This window comes from Neofelis nebulosa, chromosome 6 (assembly GCF_028018385.1).
Source record: "Neofelis nebulosa isolate mNeoNeb1 chromosome 6, mNeoNeb1.pri, whole genome shotgun sequence".
NCBI classification, from domain to species: domain Eukaryota; kingdom Metazoa; phylum Chordata; class Mammalia; order Carnivora; family Felidae; genus Neofelis; species Neofelis nebulosa.
In genome coordinates, this window is record NC_080787.1 from 149137736 (window position 1) to 149162652 (window position 24917).

General features: G+C 36.3%; 1 protein-coding gene and 1 pseudogene across 2 annotated transcripts in view; one reads left to right on the forward strand and one right to left on the reverse strand.

Moving 5' to 3' along the window:
- Nucleotides 1-24917, reverse strand: part of PRKN (parkin RBR E3 ubiquitin protein ligase) — a 1360952-nt gene that overhangs the window by 662403 nt on the left and 673632 nt on the right. The window lies entirely within an intron of this gene.
- Nucleotides 23641-24089, forward strand: LOC131515506 (cytochrome c-like; annotated as a pseudogene).

The window sequence follows — 24917 nt, forward strand, 5'->3', positions numbered from 1 at the left end:
GAAGTCAAGCCTTCCTTATGCCCCCATACATGTAAAAGCCCTTATCCATCCTTTACAGTCCATTGCCACAACCCTGCCCTGTTCACACCAGTACCCTTCTGGGAAACACTGTGGTCACGACCACACTGCAGCAATTCGCTGTATGCTGCCCTCCGTTCAGTTATGGCACTGGGTGGAGGCTTTCTGAGCCCTCTGGCAGGGGTAGGGGGTATCTGAAGACCCCTGTGTCACCTTCGTATCACGTAGCCCTACTACCTAAATCTGGCTTCGTCTGAACATTCCAGAGAGAGAATTCCTCATTCTTCCTTTGAAATTAGTTCCATGTTCATACCTGGTTTTGGGCCAGAGGTAAATGTCATAAAGGAAGTCACATGTTTGAAAACCTCTCCGTGATGATAAAAACATTCCTGATTTTGACTGTGATATAAAAGAGGCTTGACCCAATTTCTGTGAGTTCTTGGCTTTTCCCTAATCTGAGCCTTTGGTTTATTCTTGGTTTAGAGAAATTCTTGCTCAATGTCTCTGCCTCTTTCTTTCCAGACACTAGTTCCTGGATCATCTGTCTCATATGTTGTCTTTCTTCCAACACTTTTCTTGATCTTTGACAAGACAAAGGCTGATACAAGTCCTGGCTACATCATATTTGAGTATATCAGGGTGTAGGGCTATGAGTTTACATTTCAGAAACCTGACCTCCTTTGATCTTTCTAAAACATCTCTCTTCATGTAAGACATTTATGAATATCTTGGGTTAAAAAACTGTTGGCATAGGAGAGTAGGAATTTGGAAGAGTAATTTTTTACTTCATATATTTATTTGCTAAATGTATGAAATCCTAAAATATGCTACATGTGCTACCAAGCAATATATAGCATTGGTAGAATATCATATTCTAATTTATGATGTATAATTCACAATGTTTACTTTATTTTATATTTGTGTGCCTTAGTTATCTTATAACTGATATGTTTCTTTTTTTATTTAGAAAAAGTACAGATCACTGATTTTTGAAGTTTACAGGAGTTTTGAAGATCTGCTAGCCCTAAACTTCATATTTAGGAGGAGTTTAGGTCATTTGGTCAATATCTTTTTTAAAAAGCAAAATAGGAAGGCAGGTTTCTGAGTTCTGATCATTCTCATAGCTTCTCTTCTGGTTCAAAGATGAGTGTTTGGGAGACACTTGAGTGGCTCAGTCGGTTAAGCAACCAACTTTGGCTCAGGTTGTGATTTCACAGTTTGTGAGTTTGAGCCCCTTGTCAGGGTTTCTGCCATCAACGCGGAGCCCACTTTGGAACCTCTGTGTCTGTCTCTCCTTTTCTCAAAAATAAATAAACATTAAAAAATATTCAAAGATAATTTTTTTTAATTGATTGACTTTTGTCTTAGAAATCCTTCCCTCATAGGGGCACCTGGTGGCTCGATGGGTTAAGTGTCCTACTCTTGATTTTGGCTCAGCTCATGATCTCAAGGTTTGTGGAATCAAGCCCTGCATCTGGCTCTGTCCTGACAGCATGGAATCTGCATGGAATCTGCTTGGGATTCTCTCTCTCTCTCTCTCTCTCTCTCTCTCCCTTGCTCTCTGCCCCTCTCCCATTCTCCCTTACACACACACACTCTCTCTCTCTCTCTCTCTCAAAATAAACTTCAATAAAAAATTAAAAAAAGAAATCATTCCCTCTTAATAATTTATCAGAAGACTAGTTTGCAGACTTTTGCAAAACTATGGCAGTTATCACCAATTGAAATTATGTTGTCACTCATTTAACTATATATAATATTATATGTTTGCCTCCTATGTCTTTAACCTTGCTTACTTCTTGACCTCTAGAATCATGTCTATATACTTAGTAAATGTTTTCTGAATGCACGATAAAAATGTTACGTCAGATGGAAGCAGCCCTTTTGGTGTAACTAGTCCTAACTAAATTGATTAACAAAAAAACAGCATAACCAATTTTGGGGACTGTAGCATTATACTGTTTGAGAATTATCAAAAAAAAAAAAAGGAAAGTGACAAATATATTTTTAAAGATTTACAAAATATTTACCTTTCTTATAATGTCATTAGACTACATAATAATAAAATAGCAAAAAGTTGGGGAGTGTCTGTTATGTGTCAGGTAAACAAATCCCTATGTTAAAAGTGAAGAACCAAGACTGTGTTCAAGGTCATACAACTGGTAGTGCTCGTAAAGTAACTTGACCCCATCTATATCTTTCTTGCTCCAATGCTTTTAAGACTATAGTCTGCTGCCTTACTAAATTGATCCGAAGGAGGTAGGAAAAATAAAAACAAAAATAGTTCTTATAAGTTATTCACTACTTTCTGCTCGTATACAGTTTTGGAATATTATGTTTACTTAAGAAAAATACATGATAAGATGTATTGAAAGATGGACGGAAGAAGACATTGGACTTAGAAGAACACATAATGATACAGAACACCACAGTACTAATTTCATTAGCACCTACTTTCGCTAAGAGTAATGCTATAAATCAGACAGAAATGATAATCCTTAAAAATCCTATTATCAGACAACTGATTTAACACACTTCCTTCAAAGTGAAACCTATTGCATATCTGTAATCCAGAGAATAGTGGTCTTCCAGTTACCCTTACCTACTATTCACTTTGGCAGGTAATAAAGAACATAGCCCATTTATCAAATTACAATTTAATGGCTCAGAACATATGGTCAACCAGGAAAACTAGCCAATAGCTTGTACTACGAATATAATAAAATGCTAAAGAATCAATTTTAGAGGGAGTTAGTTTTTCTGTAGCTCAGGAACTCAAAAATGAGACATACCTTGCCATTATGTAATCGATGTTTAAATTACATTCTGTCTTGACTGCACTTCTCTAGAATGACATACTTAACTCATATATTAAAAATTAATTCATAAAATTCATTTTCAAACTTTGTAAAGCATTCTAGATCATGTGAAGAAATTAGTCTGTGGAAACAGCAAAGAAAAATGTGACAGCAGTCTGGAGAACTTACAGTACCAGATATCGAATAAGTTACAATGTGTAATCCGTTAGAGTAATCCAAACACGGCGGAGTTAGAGGCAGGATAAGCAGATGAATAAAGCAGGACAGACTCCAGAGATAAGATCTCAAAGTTAATATAATATAATATAAAGAGGGGATTTCTTTCAAATCAGTGGGGAAATGTGTTTTATTCAATAAACAATGAAGAAAATGTGATTTGTAGGTTTTGGGGGGAGAAGTAAGTAAAATTGGATTCATATAAAACCCTTCACACTAAAATAAACTCTATACAGAGCACAGAGTTTTAAAAGTGAATCCATAAGAAAACTTGAAAATATTTTCAGGAAATACCTACGGTGAATTTGAGTGTCAAGATCCTGTTAAGTAAGAATGACTGCAAAGGCACAATTCTATGCAGAAAGTGATACGTGCGACTCCGTTATAATGCACAGCTTAAATAGTTGGAAAACATCATAAAAATGCTTTCAAATTAATTTACTTAGTGGTAAGAACATCTGCAACATATATGACACAAAAATGTTTATAAAGTTTGATTATAAGAAAATAGTTGTAATGGTGATCAATAAAAAAAGAAAACATACTTCAACTTTCAGGTAATTAGAGAAAGGCAATGCAACGTGAGATGCCATGTTTTCCCTAAATAATTGGCAAAGATAAAAAAAAGAATGAGAGCACCCACTGATAGAGAATGTGAATAAAGTGTGTTCTTGTGGCTATAGGGAGAGTGGAAGTTGGTGTCGACTTTCTAAAAGACCTTTGGGGATTAAGCGCCATAACACTTTAAATGTAGAATACGTTCACCACAGCAGCTCTTCTTCTAAAATTATACTCAGAACGTGTGACCGCACGAGTTTATGGAGATGTACACAAGGAAGGACATGAAAGTGGTACTTTTGTAGTGAAAAATAGAGCAACTCAGACACTTATCAAAAGAGGCTCACTGAAACATAATACTCTCAATCATCATATTATTATGTAGACCTCTGTCCACTGATACGGAAAATGAGTATGATGCATGCAGTACAAGACACAAATCACACAATAACATATGACATAGGATTCTATTAAACATAAGTGGGGGCGCCTGGGTGGCGCAGCCGGTTAAGCGTCTGACTTCAGCCGGGTCACGATCTCGCGGTCCGTGAGTTCGAGCCCCGACTGGGCCGATGGCTCGGAGCCTGGAGCCTGTTTCCGATTCTGTGTCTCCCTCTCTCTCTGCCCCTCCCCCGTTCACCGTTCATGTTCTGTCTCTCTCTGTCCCAAAAATAAATTTAAAAAGTTGAAAAAAAAATTAAAAAAAAAAAAACATAAGTGTGTGTTGTGTTCATGTGCACATGTGTCTACACCTTGAAAACAGTCTAGAAGAATATACAGCCAATGTGAACAGTACTGCTCTCCAGGAGGTTTGATTAAACATGACTTTCACCCTTATCTTTAGGCGAAAGTATATTGGCTAATTTTTTTTCAGCCAACATTCAGTTCTTAGACTCAGAAAAGGTAACATTTCTCATTGAACATAATAAATTCAATGAAGATGGCGTATCATTGGTTTAAATTGTACTTCTAGTATGACATTTAAAAATACGTGGTATTGGGGACAGGCTGGGAAGACGGCAGAGGAGGAGGACCCTAAGCTCACCTTGTGCCACCACTACAACTAGATAACAGTCACATCAATGTAAACAACCCAGAAAATGAGGGCTGGCAGAACAAACTCCATAACTAAAGGTCATATTGAAGAGGGTAGGAAGAGTGAAGAGTGGAGATGCAGTGGGGAGCTAAAAGGGCCCTGGGCATTTTGGTCAAGAGGGAGCCTGGAGTGCAGAGATGGGTAAGAAAAAGACGATCACACTGGGGATCCCACATGGGCAAGACGAATCGTCATGATATTTGGCTTGGAAAGTAGGAAGGGCTGGATTTTGTGAGTTCTTACAACCAGCACGACTCAAGGCCTAGAATTTTAATTTTTTTAAATTTCATTTATTTTAGAGAGAAAGAGAGAGAGCATGAGTGCAGGAGAGAGGCAGAGGAAGAGAAAGAGAATCTTAGCCAGGCTCCATGTTCTGCATGGAGCCCAGCGTGGGGCTCAATCCCATGACCCTGAAATCATGACCTAAGCCGAAATCAAGAGTTTGACACTCAACTGACTGAGCCACCAAAGTGTCCCTATTTTTTCAATTAATTTATTAATTTATTTATTTTAGTTTAAGCCTGGAGTTTTATTTTTTTAATTTATTTTTTAATATAATTTATTGTCACATTGGTTTCCAGACAACACCCAGTGCTCATCCCAACAAGTGCTCTCCTCAATGCCCATCACCCACTTTCCCCTCTCCCCCACCCCTCATCAACCCTCAGTTTGTTCTCTGTATTTAAGAATCTTCGAGTAGAAAGGAAAGACCATAAGTAAGAGTATAAAAAATAGGAAATAAAACAGCAGTAAAAATAAGTACAGTAAAAGTTTGGATTGTGACTAACTTGTTCTGAAGTGTTCTGCAAGATGAGCAAACATTTGTAATAAATTTTAACTTGATAAACAAGCGATGTCTTGCAATACGAATAGTATGTGAAACTGAATGTCACATGATCAAAACTGAGCCAATGGTTCTTCTCTCTCTCTCTCTCTCTCTCTCTCTGAGGGCTTGTGGACAATTGTTTCACATGCTCGGATGCTTGGTCTCAGGCCACGGTGTTTGGCAGAACGGTGTAGTGATTTTTCAGAACATTAGAAGGTGCCCACGACTGGCACTAGTGTATTTTTTGTCACTTCAAAGAACCTATAGATCATCCTTTGCTTTTCCATACATGAGTAAGGTTAGGAATGCTTTGCTTCATTCTAGGTCAGGCTGCCTGCAGATATAGACCCTTTCCTCTGCTACCTTATTGCCAGTTACATTAAGTACAGTATATGACAGACTTTATTAATACTATATACTATAGTCAACATCTGTGCGAGTGTATACAATGGCCCTCATGCAGAAAAAAGTTGAAAAGAAAGGTGGTAAGAAGAAGGAGATGATTATGGTGGAAGTTAAGAAGGAAACCATCAAGAAGTACAAATGAGGTAGGTGAGTGGCCGAAACTGCAAGATTTTATAAGTCTGTGTCTGCATCTCATATGCAGAGGAGGAGGAAAAAAAGTTGGAGGAATCCCTCACTTTAAATGAGATTTGGGAGATGTGTAAACTGTGGGAAACCACAAAATTTTGTAGAAAAACACCACACAAAGAAGGCTGGAGCAGTGCAAGAGATAAATCCGTTTAATGACAATGCAACGGCACGTTTCCATGAAATCCTCAAAAGGAGGCAAAAGCAAGTATCGTTGCATATTTCACGAAAAGAAAAAGATTCCGCTGAGCCAATCTCTAGCAGAGATTCCGTTAGTGATAGCAAAAGTCATCCAACACAATAACGTTCCTATTTCTCGTCTACCGCACACCAACACAAAGATTTTCAAAGGTAAGTTCAGGCTAATTTGTTTATTTTTCTTTATATTTTGTATTTTCTTTTTTTCTTTTGTATTATATTACAGTACTGTAATCATTTTTATGTGAATATTTTGGGGTTGTGGAATGAATCATCTGAGTTTCCACTCATTCTTAGGGGAAATTCATTTTGATATACAAGTCCTTTAGATTACAAGCATGTTTCCAGAACAAATAATGCTTGCAAATAAGGGTTTAGTGTATATCTGTAAAATTAGGCAAAGGAGTCACAAAATACAAGGATGTAAACTATAATCCCACATACCTAAAATGTGAGAAGAAGAGGGGTAAAGAATGGAATTAAACTTAATCAACTTAATATAGACTGCTATATACAGACAATGTTATATACAAACCAAATGGTAACTATAAATCAAAAACCAGTAATAGATATGGAAAGAATAAAGAGAAAGGAAGCCAAGTATATCATTAAGAAAGCCAGCGAACCATGAGAGAAAGAGAAGAAGAAAAGATCAGAGAAAAACTATAAAAATAAGCACAAAAATAATAAAATAAAAATAAACATATATCAATTAATAATTACTTTGAATGTAAATGGACTAAATGCTCCAATCAAAAGACATGGGTAACAGAGTAGATAAAAAACAAGACCCATGTAAATGCTGCCTACAGGAGACTCACTTCATACCTAAAGAAACATGCAGATTGAATGGAGAAATACCTATCATGCAAATGGATGTCAAAAAAAAAAAGCCAGGTAGCAATACATATATTGGACAAAATAGATTTTAAAACAAAAACTATAACAAGAGACAAAGAAAAACACTATAAACCCAAGAAGCTATAACAATTGTGAATACTTATGCACCCAACATGTGGGTAACCAAATACATAAAAGTTAATAGCAAACATAAAGGAACTAATCAATAACAATAAAACAATAGTTAGAGAGTTTAACACCCCACTCAGATCAATGGACAGATCATCTAAACAGAAAATCAACCAGGAAACAGTGGCTTTTAATGACACACTGGACTAGATGGACTTAACAGATATATTCAGGACATTCCATCCTGAAACAGTAGCATATATATTCTTTTCAAGTGCACATGGGTCATTCCCTAGAATAGATCATATGTTAGGCCACAAAATAAGCCTCAGCAAATTAAAAAATATCAAAGGCATACCATGAACTTCTAACACAACACTATGAAACTAGAAATCTAGTTTCACAGGAAAAAATCTGCAAAGAGCACAAATACATGGTGGTTAAATAATATGCTGCTAAACAAATGGGTCGACCAAGAAATCAAAGAAGATATATAAAGTTACATGAAGACTAATTAAAATAAAACACAATGGTCAAAACCTTTGGGATGCAGCAGAAGTGATTCTAAGATGAAAGTTTATAGAAATACAGACCTACCTCAAGAAGCAAGAAAAATCCCCCCTCCCCCCCAAAAAACAACCTAACCTTACACCTAAAGGAGCTACAAAAATAAGAATTAACAAAATCCAAAACAAGCAGAAGGAAGGAAATAATAAAGATTAGAGTAGAAATAAATGATATAGAAACAACAACAACATCAACAACAGGAACAACAACAACATAATAGGCCAGATCAATAAAACCAGCAGCTGGTTCCTCGAAAAGGTCAACAAAATCAGAAAACCTGTAGCCAAGCTAATAAAAAAAAAAAAGAGAGAGAGAGATAGAGGACTCAAATAAACAAAATCAGAAATGAAAGGGGAGAATATATAACTGACATCACAGAAATATAAACAAGAATATTATATATTATAGACTATTATAAATATTATTATTCTTATTATAAAATAATATGTTATTTTACATATTATAAACAGAATATTATAATACATCATAAGAGAATATTATAAAAATGATATAGCAACAACTTGGACAACCTAGATAAAAGAGAGAGATTCTTAGAATAAATAACCTACCATTACTGAAACAGGAAGAAATAGAAAACTTGAAAGACTGATAATCAGCAAAGAAACTGATCAGTAATCAAAAAACTCCCAAAGAAACAGAAGTCCAGGACCAGATGTCTTCACAGGTGAATTCTACCAAACATTGAAAGAAGAGGTAATACCTATTCTTCTCAAACTATTTAATAAGATACAAGAGGAAGGAAAACCTATGAATTTATTTTATGAGGCTAGCATTACCCTGATAACAAAACCAGATAAAGACACCACAAAAAAGAGAACTACAGGCCTATATCTCTGATGAACATAGATGCAAAATTCTTCAACAAAATACTACCAAACTGAATGCAGCAATACAAAAAAAAACAATTCACCACCACCAAGTGGGATTTATTCCTTGGAAGTAAGGGTGGCTCACTATTCATAAATCAATGTGATACATCACATCGGTAATAGGATAAAAACCATATAATCGTTTCAATATGCAGAAAAACTATTTGACAAAGTATAACATCCATTCATGATAAAAACGAAACAAAACAAACCTCAACAAAGTAGGCTGAGATGAATATACCTCAACATAATAAAGGCTTTATATGAAAAACCCACTGCAAACATCATAATCAATGGTGAAAATGGAGAGATTTTCCTTTAAGGTCAGGAACAGGATAAGGATGTTCACTCTCACCACTTTTATTCAACATAGTAATGGAAGTTCTAGCCATAGCAGTCAGACAACAAAAAGAAATAAAAGGCATCCAAACTGGTAAGAAAGAAGTAAAACTTTCACTACTTGAAGATGATATGATACTATATATAGAAAACCTGAGACTCCAACAAAAAACCATTACTGATAAATGATAACTGATTACTGATTACTGATACTGATTACTGATAACTGATAAATGAGTTCAGTGAAGTCACAGGATACAAAATCAGTGTACAGAAATCTGTTGCATTTCTATGCATTAATAATGAAGCAGAAGAGAGAGAAATTAAGAAAACAATCTCATTTACAATTTACCAAAAATAATAAAATACCTAGGAATAAACTTAAACAAAGGGGTGAAAGAGTTATAGTCTGAAAATCATAAAGCATTGATGAAAGAAATTGAAGACAACACAAGTAAATGGAAAGACATTCCATGCCCATGAATTGGAAGAACAAATGTGTTAAAATGTCTACAGTACTCAAAGCAATCTACAGATTTAATGCAATCCCTACCAATGTATCAACAGCATTTTTCACAGAACTAGAACAAACAATCCTAAAATCAAAAAATATCCCAAATAGCCAAAGCATTCTTGAAAAAGAACAAAATTGGAGGTATCACAATCCCAGATATCAAGATATGCTACAAAGCTGCAGTAATCAAAACAGTATGGTACTGGCACTGAAATAGACACATAAATTAATGGAACAGAATAGAAAGCCCAGAAATAAACTCACAATGAAATGGTCAATTAATCTCCAACAAAGAAGGGAATAATATGCCATGGAAAAAAGACAATCTCTCCAACAAATGGTGTTGGAAAAACTGGATAGCAACATGCAAAAGAATGAAACTGGACCACTTTCTTACACAATATACAAAAATAAACTCAAAGTGGATTAAAGACCTAATATGAGACTTGAAACCATAAAAATCCTAGAAGAGAGTACAGGCACTAAATTCTTTGACACTGGCTGTGGCAACATTTTTCTAGATATGTCTCCTGAGGCAAGATAAACAAAAGCAAAATAAACAGGACTACATCAAAATAAAACCTTTTCACAGCAAAGGAAACAATCAATAAAACTAAAAGACAACCTACTGAAAGGGATAAGTTATTTGCAAGCAACATATCTGATAAAGGGTTAATATCCAAAATACATAAAGAACTTATACAATCCAACACACACACACACACACACACACACACACAATCCCACAAAGAATCCAATTACAAAATGGGTAGAAGATGTGAGCAGATATTTATCCAGAGAAGATATCCAGAGAAGACAGCCAACAGGTAGATGAAAGCATGCTCAACATCACTCATCATCAGGGAAATACAAGTCAAAACTACAATATCATCTCACATCCATCAGAATTGCTAAAATCAAAAACACAAGAAACAACAGGTACTGGTGAGGAGTGGAGAAAAAGACACCCTCATGCACTATAAGTGGGAATGCCAACTGGTGCAGCCACTGTGGAAGACAGTATGAGGTTCCTCAAAAAGTTAAAAATAGAACTACTCTTCCATTCAGTAATTACACTACTGGCTATTTACCCAAAGAACACAAAAACAGTAATTCAAAGGGATACATGCACCCCTATGTTTACTGCAGCATTATTTATAATAGCCAAGATATGAAAGCTGCCTAAGTGTCCATCGACATAAATGGATAAAGAAGTGACATATGCATATCTATGTGTGTGTGTGCACATGTGTGTGTATACACACACATACACACAATGGAATATTATTCTGCCCATAAAAAGAATGAAATCTTGCCATTTGCAACGACATGGATGGAGCTAGAGAGTATAATGATACGTGAAATAAACCAGAGAAAGAAAAATACCATATGATTTTACTCATATGTGGAAGTTAAGAAGGAAAACAAATGAGCAAAGGAAAGAGAGGGGGTGGGGAGAGAGAGAGACCAAGATACAGACTCAACTCCAGAGAACAAACAGATGGTTACCAGAGGGGAGGTGAGTGAAGGGATGGGTACAATAGGTGAAGAGGATTAAGGAGTCCACGTACCATGACGAGCACTGAGTAATGTATAAAACTGTTGAAATTTTGTACCTGAAACTAATATAATACTGTATGTAACTATTCTGGAATTAAAATAAAAAACTAAAAATGTGGTGTTATAAAAATTATGCTGGCATATGGTTCTCAAAAAATAAAGATCAACAATAATGCTTTTCTAAGTCATTATGATGATGTAATATTTTTCCTCCCTATTAGCTGGTAGAAAATTTTATTTAGGTTACATTCATGTATTATATGAAATGAAAATTGAGTATATTTTTATTTAAGGAACTACAGATGCTACAGTTTGCTACAGAGTTATCATCAGAGAAACCATTAATTTGAATGCTTCTTGTCATTTGTATAAATGGCAATCAACTGCATAAGCATTCTGGTAACTTGTCTCCAGTCCTGGTGGAAAAGGCTGGAGAAAAACCACCTTGTGAGATCAAATCTAGTACGAGTCAACACATTATAGTAGCAACAGCTATGCTTATACTAATTACAATTTACTGATTCTTTACCATGAGACGTTTTAGCATATGCACTTTATACTCTTTATCAGACTTAGTCCTTCCAATAACCTTGTATAAAATGCACTGGTATCTCTGTTTCACAGACGAGGAAACTGACAGGGTGGAAAGATTTTGTCCTAGGTCACCAGCCGGTAAGTATCAGAACAAGAATTCCTATCCAGCTTTTCTGACCCCACTACCCAAGCGCTGCTCTGTTAGTTCAGTCTTTGGTAAAGTGGGACTCCTGTAAAAGCAGGACATTGACCTAAAACCATTTGTCAATATGTTGTTAATGGTGGCTTGGGAACTACACACACAAATCTAAAAGATCAGGGTGTAACTTCAGGTAGACATGATAAGATTACGTTGGGAAGATATATAACAGACTAGGAGGTGTATTTGGTACCTAGTAAGTGGGGGAATTGACCCAAAAGTTCTTGTTATTGTTTATACAATATTATCTAAGGTAAAAATATGCTTCAAATATACAAATGATCCTAGCCCAGCATGAATGAACTCTCTCAGGTCACATGCTTCATCATCAAACCACTGTCTGAGTTTTTAACTTGAACCCCCTTTCATAAATGTGTGGCATACACACACATATTTATACATCTGAGCGTGCATAGTCTTTTGTATAATAACATGATCATGCAGAACACCATGGAAGGTGTTCCAGGTATCTACGGCAACACCACACCCCTAATGTTAGTGGCTTAAACAAATTTTTAAAAATTTTCTGTTACTTACAAAGCTGCAATTTAAGCACCATTTGGTGGAGGCTGTTTATCTCTGCTCCTGTTATAACAGCCAGGGAGGCTCAAAAGTTGGAGTGGTCTGAGGGCCCTCTTGTTCACACAAATGACACTTGAAGATGGAAAGGCGAACCCGCTGGGTGTGGAACGCTTGGCTTCCTTAGGTACCTCTCCCTATTCCTGTATGGCCTCCTCTCCTTTTGGTCTCTCATCATTACAGCTGTAGGGAATCCAATCAGTTTTCTGTGTTGGTTGAGGGCTCCTAGTATGTGTGTCTCAAAAAAGAGAAAGCCACACAGATGTGGTTTTGCCTTTTGTGACCTGGCCTCACAACACAGCATCACTTCCACTGCTTTCTATTCTCTAGGAACAGAGCACCATGGCTGGCCCAGGTGTGAGGGAAGGAGAATTAGGACCCAACGTGTAAGGAGGGAACCATCAAAGAACCTGCGGACACTTTATAAACAACCACACAAGGATGCATAGCTTGTTGATTTGGGGCAAGGCCCAGGAGTTGGGAGCTGCCAAAGAGGAGCGGAGGTAAGAGAGATAAGAAAGAAGGAGGAAGGAATGGAGGGGGAAAGCTAGAGAGAGAGAAAGAGGGAGGGAGAGAGAAGGCAGAGGAGCAGAAGCAAAAAGGAAAAGAAACAGATCTGTGGGGGTAGATGTGAGTATTGTGCAGTTGGAGATATTGTACCAAGAGTATAAATTAACAAACTGATATCATGGTTAACAAAGTCATTTGCATGTTGGTTTAGCTCATGAGTTGGTCTCTTCAAGATAGGAGTTGCTAAAATTTAGTTCCTAAACCTGAAGATGTTTTTGGTCAGACCCATGGCAATTCTTACCAGTTGGAGGCCTTTCTCCTTAACATAGAGCAATTAATTTCCATTGATTCGGCTAACCTTAATTACTTTCTCTGCCTCGCTGCCTCCTCTAATAGAGATTGGCTTTCACCACTATGGAGGAGTTTGGTTGTTATTGTGGTGTGATTTTGTTCTCTCTTGGAGAGCTACCTGTGATATCTGTGACAGAATCTTTGCGAGGTAATCAGTTGTGATGGCTGGAAAGAAAATGTGGAAGACTCAGACTAAATCATAGTTGTTAATATGATGCCATTCCATGATTTCCAAAGATCCATGCTTTCAAGAGTGTGTAGTAACCAGGATTAGTGGATTCTAAATCCTAATTTGTAGTAATCATGACTTTGTAGTGTCCTCACTAGTTCTCTGGTCTGGATAACATTTCCATTATTTGCTCTCTTGGGATCTGAGAGTCACAGAGTTCATCTAGTTCCATAACTGTGGCTGATGGATCCTGTCCTACAGTGGCCCCTTCTTTATAACAGTTCTGTTGACTATTGATTCCTTTAGAGTAAATATAAGCCATCCCTAAGAAGCTCCTCCGGGCTCAAATCTAATAAAATGTAGTTTAGTATTTCTACTGTTGTGGTTTCATTCTTATAGAGCCACATGCCATAACTGATGACCTTCAATGAACCCCACTATGCATTCTTCTCCATTTATATTTGCTTTTTTCTATATGGGATAAACATTTCATCATTCAAGTGTGTGACTGAACCACAGTCCATAGCAGTGAGTGCATTTTAAATATTTCATTGTTCAATCAAGAAAATGTCCAAATTTAAATGCATGCCTTATAATAACTAATACTACTCACTATTAAATACTAAATTAGAATAGATTCTCTAAAGGGTCTTCATATATTGGACACTGTGATAAGTGATATGATTTTAATTGCTTAACATAAATTCACTTAATGAGATTTATAATTCTTGTGAATATCAGTGCAAATTTTAATGAAATGTTAGAAGCACATGGAGAATTGGTTCTTTGCTTCATTGAAATAGTTCATTTTTATAAGGCTGGAAAAAGAATGAATAAATTAGATAACTCTAAGAAAAAAAATGACATTTCTGTGATCCAGAAAAACATAGGCATTTCTGAATAACTTATGAAAATCTACAGATATTGACAGTTATGCCGTCCCAACAGAACATCTTTCATTTCTGAAAACCAGGAAAATTTACTGAGTCTTGACTGCCTACAAACACTCAGTGAAATTTCAAGAGTGATGTACAATCTTTACTTCACAAATGAAGACTGGAAATGAACAGAAGTTAATTAACATGCACATAAAAACAGAAGGAGTTACAGATACTCTTAACTCAGTCCAGCACTCCTCAAACTGTTTAGCATATAGTTCCAGTCAGCTTGATTATCCTTAAGAAGAAATAGATTGTCAGATAGACTCAAAATTTATTTCTTGTAGTAACCTATTTTCTGCCCCCTCTAATATTTTCAAAAGTCAATGGCAACAAAACAAAACAAAACAAACAAACAAACAAAAAACAATTCTGCTTTTCCAGTAAGATTGACAAAAAGGGAGTGGCAGGAAGAGAAGGAAAAGGAAACCCTTCATATTGGATCATCCACTGGGCAATTACAGAAAACAGAAAGTTGCCAATAAAGATAGAATTTCAATCAACCACTAAACAGACTCCCACTGAGGAACATACTGGAGAAACGTGAACAGATAGGACAGAAGACAACCATATGGCTGCTCTTAATGACCCAATAAATACAAGAAAAGTGTGGTGCTTCTAATGGGTTCCAAACCAAAATCTCATTTGTATGTTGTGTTTCTAGTTTTAAGGACGGAAAAATGCCAATTCTCATTTACCTTTATTCACATGTTCCTGGGGAATCAAGGACAATAAACAAATTGAATAAAAGTTATCTTTAAGTTTTGTTCCCTTCGAGATTGTGTGTGTGTGTGTGTGTGTGTGTGTGTGTGTGTGTGCGCCTTGCTCCATTCCACCCATCATGCCAACCAGCTCAACTGCTATTTCAAAATATCTAAACTTCTCCATGGTCAGATTATTTCTATTATAATCCTCTACGTGGAAACCCACAAACAAAATAACAAATACACAAAAAGGAACCTGGCCTGCCTCTTGTTTCCAGTCACCAAATTCTAGATGCTTCTCAAGGGGCTCTTCCCGCCTAATGGCTCTTCAATTTTCATCTTCCCTGCTGACAAGTGCCAGGTCATAGGGCTGGGAGGAGCTCCATGGAAGAAGAGAACATTGGTTTTGCACACATAGGAGAGCCGAACATTCTGTCTCACAGCTAATAGTAACTCATGGAATACATGGCCCTCAATTTTCTATCTCTTTATTCCTATCATTTTCTCTACCTCACAAACCTCTCTCCACCTTGCCAACATCACCATCTATGGAAATTACACCTGCCTTCCCTCAGGTACCATCTCCTGTGGGAAGCCTTTTCTTTAAGTGTCTGATTTCAGCTCAGGTCATGATCACGTGGTTCATGAGTTCGAGCCCCGCGTCGGGCTCTGTCTGACAGCTCAGAGCCTGGAGCCTGCTTCGGATTCTGGGTCTCCCTTTCTCTCTGCCCCTCCCCCGCTCACACTCTGTCTGTCTCAAAAATAAATAAACATTAAAAAAACAAAACAATACTTAGTTGATGGTAAAAGCCACCATTTGCCTGTATGTCTGACTCTCCCCTGAAATTTTTTCCATACTGTGAGAGCAGCAAATAGAAATACTCGCTTTTCTTTCTCAGTGCCTGGCATAGAGGACATGCTCAATAAGTTTTTTATTTGCTCTGTTGAATCCGGATTGCAGTCATTACTGTAAAGTCTTAGCGCTGCAACTAGATTCCCAGTTCTTGAAGGTCAGCCTTTATTTTCTGCACAGTGACTAACACAACAAGTAAATACCTGTTATAAAAAGAACTGTATTTCTTTCAATGGAAGGACAAACATTTTAAAAATTATATTTGCTTTCCAATCTTGAAACATAAAAGTTTTCTCTTCATCTCATAAAAACACTGACATTTAGTTTCCAAAACTCTGACGATTGAAAGGGATGATGATTATTACCTACTTTATGGGGCGCTTGGGTGGCTTAGTCAGTTAAGCATATGACCGCAGCTCAGGTCATGATCTTGCGGTTGGTGAGTTCCAGCCCCATGTTAGGCTCTGTGCTGACAGCTCAGATCCTGGAGCCTGCTTCAGATTCTGTGTCTTCCTCTCTCTCTGCCCCTCTCCCATTTCTTTCTCTCTCTCTCTCTCTCTCTCCCTTTCTCTCTCTCTCTCTCTCTCTCTCTCTCTTTAAATACGAATAAACACTAATTTTTAAAAAAAAAAATATTACCCACTTTAGGACATTCCAATCTGAGGATACCAAACTTTGTTTGTTTGCCAAGAACTATTAGTAGAAATAAATGTTTCACCACATGTGGTCAAGAGCACAGGGGATTCTTCTCAGTTTTGATTTCATTCTAAATCTCAAGTTTAGGAAACTGGCTTTAAGTATTTTTTGCAGCATATATCTTAAAAACTAAATTTTATCATAGCCCTTGATAACTTTTTGAGAGCTAGCTTGCCCTGAGTAAGAGAGATGATGGTTTCTTAATGACCTCCATCACCACATGATGAAGTGCGGGTCTCGGAGAACCATCGATCACCTGCTTGAAGGATCAAGAGGGCTATTTACTCCCTGAGAAGCAGCCCTCATTCCCCTGCCCCATTACTTGTACATCTTCCTTCTATTCTTCTCACTCCATTAGCCTCCCGTGTATCTGCATGGTGGTGATCACAGAGTGACCTCCAGTCCTTAATCCCTGGTATTTCTAGTTGGGTCCAGTCTACCATCCCAGTTGAAAAGTTCAATGATGTTTACAGTGGTATTTAATCTTCCTTTACTCCAGTTCTCAGAATTTCACTTATAAATCTATTTGAAATTATCTTATTACACCTATTGCTAGCTTTCCTGGTAGATCAATATACTTTCTCCCCAGTCTATAACCTAGTGGTCTAGAAATGTACCTTTTTTCTGATTGTGATAAATTTCCTTGTTGGTTATTTTTCATTGTCTTGGGCCCTTGTCTAAAGCCATAACACAACCTCCAATGCAGCCTCTTATCATATCTGGCTTTGGAATTGTTCTATGGACAGACAAAAAGTAAAGTAACTTTTGAAGCCTCTGGGAATAGTAAACAGATTTTAAATTGCTCATCTTACAGTGTAGTGGTCATAGGCATGATTTTCTTCTATCTCATATAAAATAAGATACAAATTATGACACTTAGAATCATGGGTTATCAAGTGGAAAAAAATACTTATAATTCACATAAAACAGGAGTTTCCTGGAATTGAGGGGACAAAATATTTTTAATATTTAAAAGCATATATTATGGAAGTGGATATTTGCTTGAACAATGGCATCATCATATAACCAAGGTTATATGTGTGGGACTACGGTGTAGATACTGGTTACTTTGTATGTATAGGTATTCTGATCCACATGCAATAATTTCTGGTACCTTGTTTCCTTTCCTTGCAGATTTTTTTTTTCATGGAACAGTACACAGGAGTCTTTAACAATAACGTGGAAATGGCTGTTGATATAATTTTCCACTAAGTTGTCAAAGAGCCTAGACAATAAAGGGGGTTATATCACAGAAAAATAGTTCAACTGAATTGATTCTTGGCTTCTAAACCTCCCAAATATTCTTAGGTTATTAAAAACTAGTTCAATTTCTTTACTGCTATTAAAAACACACTTTTTTCTCCATAGTAGACTTCTATATTTTTTTCATATAAACATTTAAGAATTTTATTTATATGTGTGAAATTTTCACTGATTCTGTAATAAAAATATCTATCTTCTAATTTTTACCTTAATTTTTTAAAATGAACCTTTTTGTTATACAGTACTAAAAACTTAGTTTAGAAGTGAACTGTCCTTGAGTCTGAATACTTGATCGGTTTTTGAAAAATGCTCTCAGAAGTTTCTAGTTTGTCACCCAAATTGCATGTCAGACAACAGAGAACACTTTGTCACGCTTAGATACCATTCAATCATAATCTGCGTTTGACTTCAAAGCTTTCACAATTCAATTTTATTTAGAATTAAGAAAACATGACTACCGAGAACAGGAAAGGGATACCATTTCTCTTCAACCAAACATCAGGGCAGAAAGAGTGGGGAGCACACGCCGTCTCCTCTCTCATTTCTGCTTTTATTCTGTGCCCTCCACACTTACATGCCCAGCTGCCCTCAGGGATGGATGCAGCCCCTGGAAGCTACAGGGCTGGAGTTAACTACCTATTTGGAAATGTCTGTGTCCATCTGGGTTACTGAGTTGTGCAGATGGGCTTAGCAACACAAGGTTATGGAGTCTGCAGCTCCTTTTATATCTTGCAGATAAAGATGGTCTCTTATGACTATCTCAGGGATACCTGGTTAACCTGAACTCTTTCCTTAAGAGCAAAACAGAGCAAACTTTTCATTATTATTAGATACTGGAAAAAAAATAAGAACATACAGTCTATACCAGGAAACCATCCTGAGAAATCTTGAGTCTCATTTTGTGAGATTCTAATCAAGTCTAAAACAATCATAGAAACAACAAAAAGAAACACAGATTCCCTTTGAGGACAGTCATTTGATTAAACTTAAACATTAATTAGAAACTTTTTGGACATAAACTATGCAAATGCTCTCTCTAGAAACTATTTTCAGTATTGGGTGACTCTTATTTACTCTTCATTTTGTTTTACCCAACATCTACCCAGAAGATGAAATCAGAGATACAGGCTATGAATATTAACTTTTATTCAAACTAATGTTCCAGTTGACATATCCTGAGCCCAACTGGGGAAAAATATAAGAAATAAATTGTATGTTAAGTAAGATGCTATCCCCCCATTTGTTACATTGAGTTTAATAATTATGCTATTTATTATAATTTAGGGGATAGTTTTTAGTATCTAATTTCATTTGAGCTATTTTAAGATGTCCTTCTCAACTTTTTCTGATAAATAACAAGTTCCATGTAAAAGAGTTTAACACATATCAAAGTCGAATAATTTTCAACATTACATTATTAAAAATACATTATTTAACATGGGATATCAGGTAAATATTACTAGTCAGAATGTAAAATATGATGTATGTTATAGGATGTTAAGTAGCAAACAATACTCTTTAACAAGAACAAAAATAATGACCTTAGTTCATTTATTACTTTGAAGATTGGTATGATCGGAATGTATGTTGCACCAGACTGATAGGTTGAAGCCTAATTCCCATTGTGATGGTATTTGGAGGTGAGGCCCTTAAGAAGGTGACTGGGTCATAACAGCAGAGAGCTCCCTTGTCCCTTCCACCACGCAATGGCATCCGTGAATCGGGAAGTGTGCCCTTTGTTTTTTATAAGCCACCTGTTTATGGTATTTTGTTATAGGAGCCTGAAGGAACTAAGACAAAGACATGATTTAATTTTTTGTCCTTGTCATCTAAGAGACTATCCTCTTATCCTAAACCCTTCTGTCTAATTGTAAGGTGAGAGGGAAGAGGCCGCATTCTCACAGTTGGCTTAGAAACCCTTCATTACCACAAAAGCACGACTAAGTCAGAGGTTTTCACAGGGAAGTGTTTGATGAACAGGGGATACTTGTTTTTAACTTATAATTTGGAACTCAGAAATAACACCCAGAGAGAGAATAAGACTTCTGGGCATGTCTTAGCCTTCATGTATGCAACTAAGTAAAACATATACCTCACTGCATGGACAAACACAAATATGTTTGCTGTTTAAGGGATCGCACATAAAATATATATACAAAAAAAGATTTACACAGAAAATTTAAAGTCTTATGTCGTATCCAAAGTTGACTTAATTTTACTCATGGAGAAAATCCCAAGTGATTTCTGTCCCTCTTTAAATCTCAAGCATATATACTCTCTGAGCTGACTAGAACTCTTTTTATAAAAAAGGTAAGATGCCTTTCAGAACTAATGCTATGTTCTTTCCTTGGATAACAGCGATTAGTGTAAAACTGAATTAGGTACAGACTTCTCTGTCTAAAGTGTAGGTAGGGTCAAGTTTATATTTGTACTCCTAAATACCAAGGTTAGATTTCACTGCTACTTAAAATGATGTAGTTAGATTATCTTTAAGTGTATAAATATTAATTATGAATACATTAGGGACCCTGTTCTTTTGAATTTTAAGTATATGGATATTTTACTCAAGTGATAGAAATTTAACTTTTCATGAGAATATATTATCTACTGTATAAAATAGTGTCAAAAACTTAAAATACCCTGCAAATTTAAGTATGAGAAACTACTTAAAATGAGTATCTTTTCACCTCCTTAAGAAACAAACATCACACACAATGATTTAGAAAATACAGGAGTTTATATTTAGCTGCATTGTAAAAATGTAATTCACAAAAAAAGGTGATAAGAGAAAGAACAAATGAAATTTCTCACACTGAGTGCTCTGCCAGCCACTGGTATAATTATAAAAAAGGTGTGCTTGCCTCCAATTCCTTTATCTAACCAGCACTTAGTGTTCACTAAAAATGAGAGAAAATTAGTTGGATATGACAATTTCTTTTTCTACCTTTTTAAACAATATGTTTAAATCATTTTACTCTCTCTTATTTTATAAAATAAGCCCTTATGGTCCTAAATATTCCTTTTAAATTCTAATTTAACAACATCCCTAAAGATTTGATATGTGGTGTATTTTCATTGTTGGTTGCTTTCATTTTTCCATTTGGGTTTTTTATTGACTAAGATAATTGAATTTCCATGTTTCAGAGATTTTTATGGTTATGCTTTCGTAAGTGTTATTTAAATGCTTTAATGCTCCAAAACATGATCAATTGTTGAAATGTTCCAAATATGCTTTGAAAAAGGAGGTGTTCTCCAGGTGTTGTGTGCAGTGTTCACAATGTGATACTGGTTACTGGTTGGACTGATCAGTCACATGCTTCTTGATTATGCTGCTGGAGCTCCCACCCCTTGGAGGTTAATGTGACTGTCTCCTGCCCTGCGCCCTATTTATTCATATCCTGGGTTAATTCTGACAATTTATCTTTAATGGATTTTGAGTTCGTGTTACTAAGATCATACAATGTTTAGACTGCTATATCTTTCTGGGTTATTGAAACTTTTAGCAAAACCTAGTTTTCATAATGCTTTTTAGAATTTTTAATAATGTAAAGCTGCCGTGTAGTGCCCAGTCACCCCACCACACCCAAGCATGCACCCTCAACCACCATTGCGTGCAGGGACCATCTTTGTGCCCCGGGCCATCCTGGCACACAGCCCCTAGCCACCACAGTGCTTGGGGAGATGTGGCATAGGACTAGTGGCCCCGTGCAAATTTTGCTACCACCACTACCCTGCTCCCAAGTTCCCTGGTGGGCATACCCCTCCAGAGCTGGCCTACTGGGGTCCCACTAACACTACAGAGAGCAAGACCAGTCCACAACAGGCAGAAAGTCAGTGAATGTGCTGCAATGAAAGGAAACGTGACTCAAACACAACAGTAGAGCATAAGCAACACACCTGGGATTCTCTCCTGAAGTGCCAGGTTCTGATGAACAGGGACTGTAGGGCACTCTAGGAACTCTTCATAAAGTCACTGCCTTCAAGAGCAGAAGAAATAGCTGACTTTCTTAATACACAGAAGGAGATACAGAGAGGCAGACAAAATGAGGACACAGAAATTTATCCCAAATGAAAGAACAAGACAAGGCCACAGCTGGAGATCTAAGCAAAAACAGATATAAGGAACATGTCTAATAGAGAATTTAAAGCAATGATAATGAGGAAACTCACTGGACTTGAGAAAAGAGTGGAAGAATGTGTAGAAATAACAGAGCAGAGATAAAGGACTCAATAAATTAAATGAAAAACACATTTGATGAAATGAACAGCAGGATGGAAGAAGCAGAGGAATGAATTAATGACCTAGAAAACAGTAATGGAAAGTAAACAAGTTGAGCAAAGAGATAAAAAAAAGAATTATGCAAAATGAGAATAGACTTAGGGAACTCAGTGACTGTAGCAAATGTAATAACATTCATATTATAGCAGTTCCAGAAGAAGAAGAGAGAGAAAAGGGGACAGAAAATTTATTTGAAGAAATAATAATTGAAAAATTCCTTAATGAAGGAAACAGATATCCAGACCCAGGAGGCACAGAGAACTCCCACAAGTATCAACAAAAGCAGACTCACACCAAGACATGTTGTAATTAAATTGGCAAAACATTATAATAAAGAAAAAAAATTAAAAGATATAAGACAAAAGATGTCAGTAACTTACAAGGGAAAACCCATAAAGGTAGTAGGAGATTTTTCAACAGAAACTTGGCAAGCAGAAGGAAGGGCAGGATGTATCTGGGGTGCTGAATGGGAAAAATCTGCACCCAAGAATACTCTATCCAGGAAGGCTATCATTCAGAATAAAAGGAGAGATAAAGAGTTTCCCAGATAAACAAAAACTAAAGGAATTCATGACAACTAAATCAGCCCAGTGAGAAATATTAAAGGGGACTCTTTGAGTGGAAAGGATAGACCAAAAGTGACAATATCAAGGTAGGAAACACGAAATCAGCAAAAATGAATATTTCTGTAAGAAATCAGTCAAGGAACTCACAAAAGAAATGCTCATAGAATGTGGGAGGAGAGGAGCAAAGAATGGGTTCAAACTTAAATGACCGTCAACTTAATATAGATTGCTATATGTAGAAGATGCTATACACAAATCTAATGGTAACCATATATCAAAAACCACTAACAAATATGCAAAGTGTAAAGAAGGAAATCCAAATATATCACTAAAGAAAATCAGCAAAACATGAAGGAAATACAAGAATCAGAAGAAATGTTCAGAAACAACCACAGAACAAGTAATAAAATGGCAATACATAACATATCTATCAGTAATTACTTTGAGTGTAAATGGACTAAATGCTCCAATCAAAGGACATAAGGAGACAGAGTGGATTAAACAAACAAACAAAAACAACAAACAACAAAAAAGTAAAAACAAAAAATCCAACAAGAGCCATGCATATGCTCCTTACAAAGAGACTCATTTCAGACCTAAAGACACCATCAGATTAAAAGTGAGGAAGTGGAGAAACCATCTATCGTGCAAATGAATTGCAAAAGAAAGCTGGAGTAGCAATATATATATTGGACAAAAAAGACTTTAAAACAAAAACTCTAACAACAGACAAAGAAGGACACTATATAATAGTAAAGGGGGAAATCCAGAGAGAGTGGGACATCTGGATTGTGAGCAGGCACCTTTGTTTCATGCATGACCAAAGAGCAATTTAAACATGGGTTATGTTGAAAAGGGTAAGAAGATTTTTGTTCAGAAGTGTGCCCAGTGTCATACCATGGAAAATGGAGGCAATCACAAGCTGGGCCAAATATCCATGGTTTATCTGGGCAAGAGACAGGTCAAGCCCCTGGATTTTCTTACACGGATACCAACAAGAACAAAGGCATCTCCTGGGGAGAGGAGACACTGATGGAGTATTTGGAGAATCCCAAGAAGTATATCCCAAGAACAAAAATGATCTTTGCCGGCATTAAGAAGGCAGGGGAAAGAGCAGACTTGATAGCTTTTTTAAAAAAAGCTACTAAGGAGTAATAGTTGGCCATTGCTTTATTTATTACAAAACAAAAATGTCTCATGACTTTTTTATATGTGTACCATATTTAAATTGATCTCGTACACCCGAATTCAGATCACTAATGGCTGATAGAATATTTCTTTTGGACAGTCCTGATTTAAATAAGATTGGCTCGTGGTTAAACGAATATGTGATTGGCAGTGTTCAGCTTTTCACAGAGCTGGTAAATGCCATCTCTAAGCTTACAGGAGATTGGTTTTATAGATTTATATAATTGGTTATATTAATATATTTAAATACTGAGGGTGAAGGTTCACTCTATCAGAACAGCAAGGCTCAGCTGTGTTTCAAGTTGTGTTTGTTAGCCTATTAAAGGCAAGGGCTTATCTTTAGATAAGCTGACAATGTCTCCTTTCTCCTTTTAGTCTTAACTCTGCCAATTGAGTTAAAATTCCTTGCATTTAAAATGTTGCCTTTTGCTTAATGAAAGGCATGTTGGGGTGGTTTATGCATGATATTAAATACAGAATATTAACACTTCTCAAAAAATATAAAGGGGAAAATCCAACAAGAAGATATGACAATTGTAAATACTTGTGCACCCAACATTGATAAAACGGTTAATAACAAACATAAAGGAGCTAATTAGTAACAACACAATAGTAGTTGGGGACTGTCACACCCACTCAATGGACAGATCATCTATACAGCAAATCAACAAAGAAACAATGGCTTCAAATGATACACTAGAACAGATGGATTTAACAGATGGTTTTACTAAAATAATAATAGAACAGATCAGTGAAACCAGGAGTGAATTCTTTGAAAAAAATCAATAACATTGATAAACTTCTAACCAGACTCCTCAAGAATAAAAGAGAAAGGACAAAAATAAATAAAATCACAAATGAGAGAGGGGAAATAATAACCAACACCACAGAAATACAAACAATTATCAGAGAATATCATGAAAACTA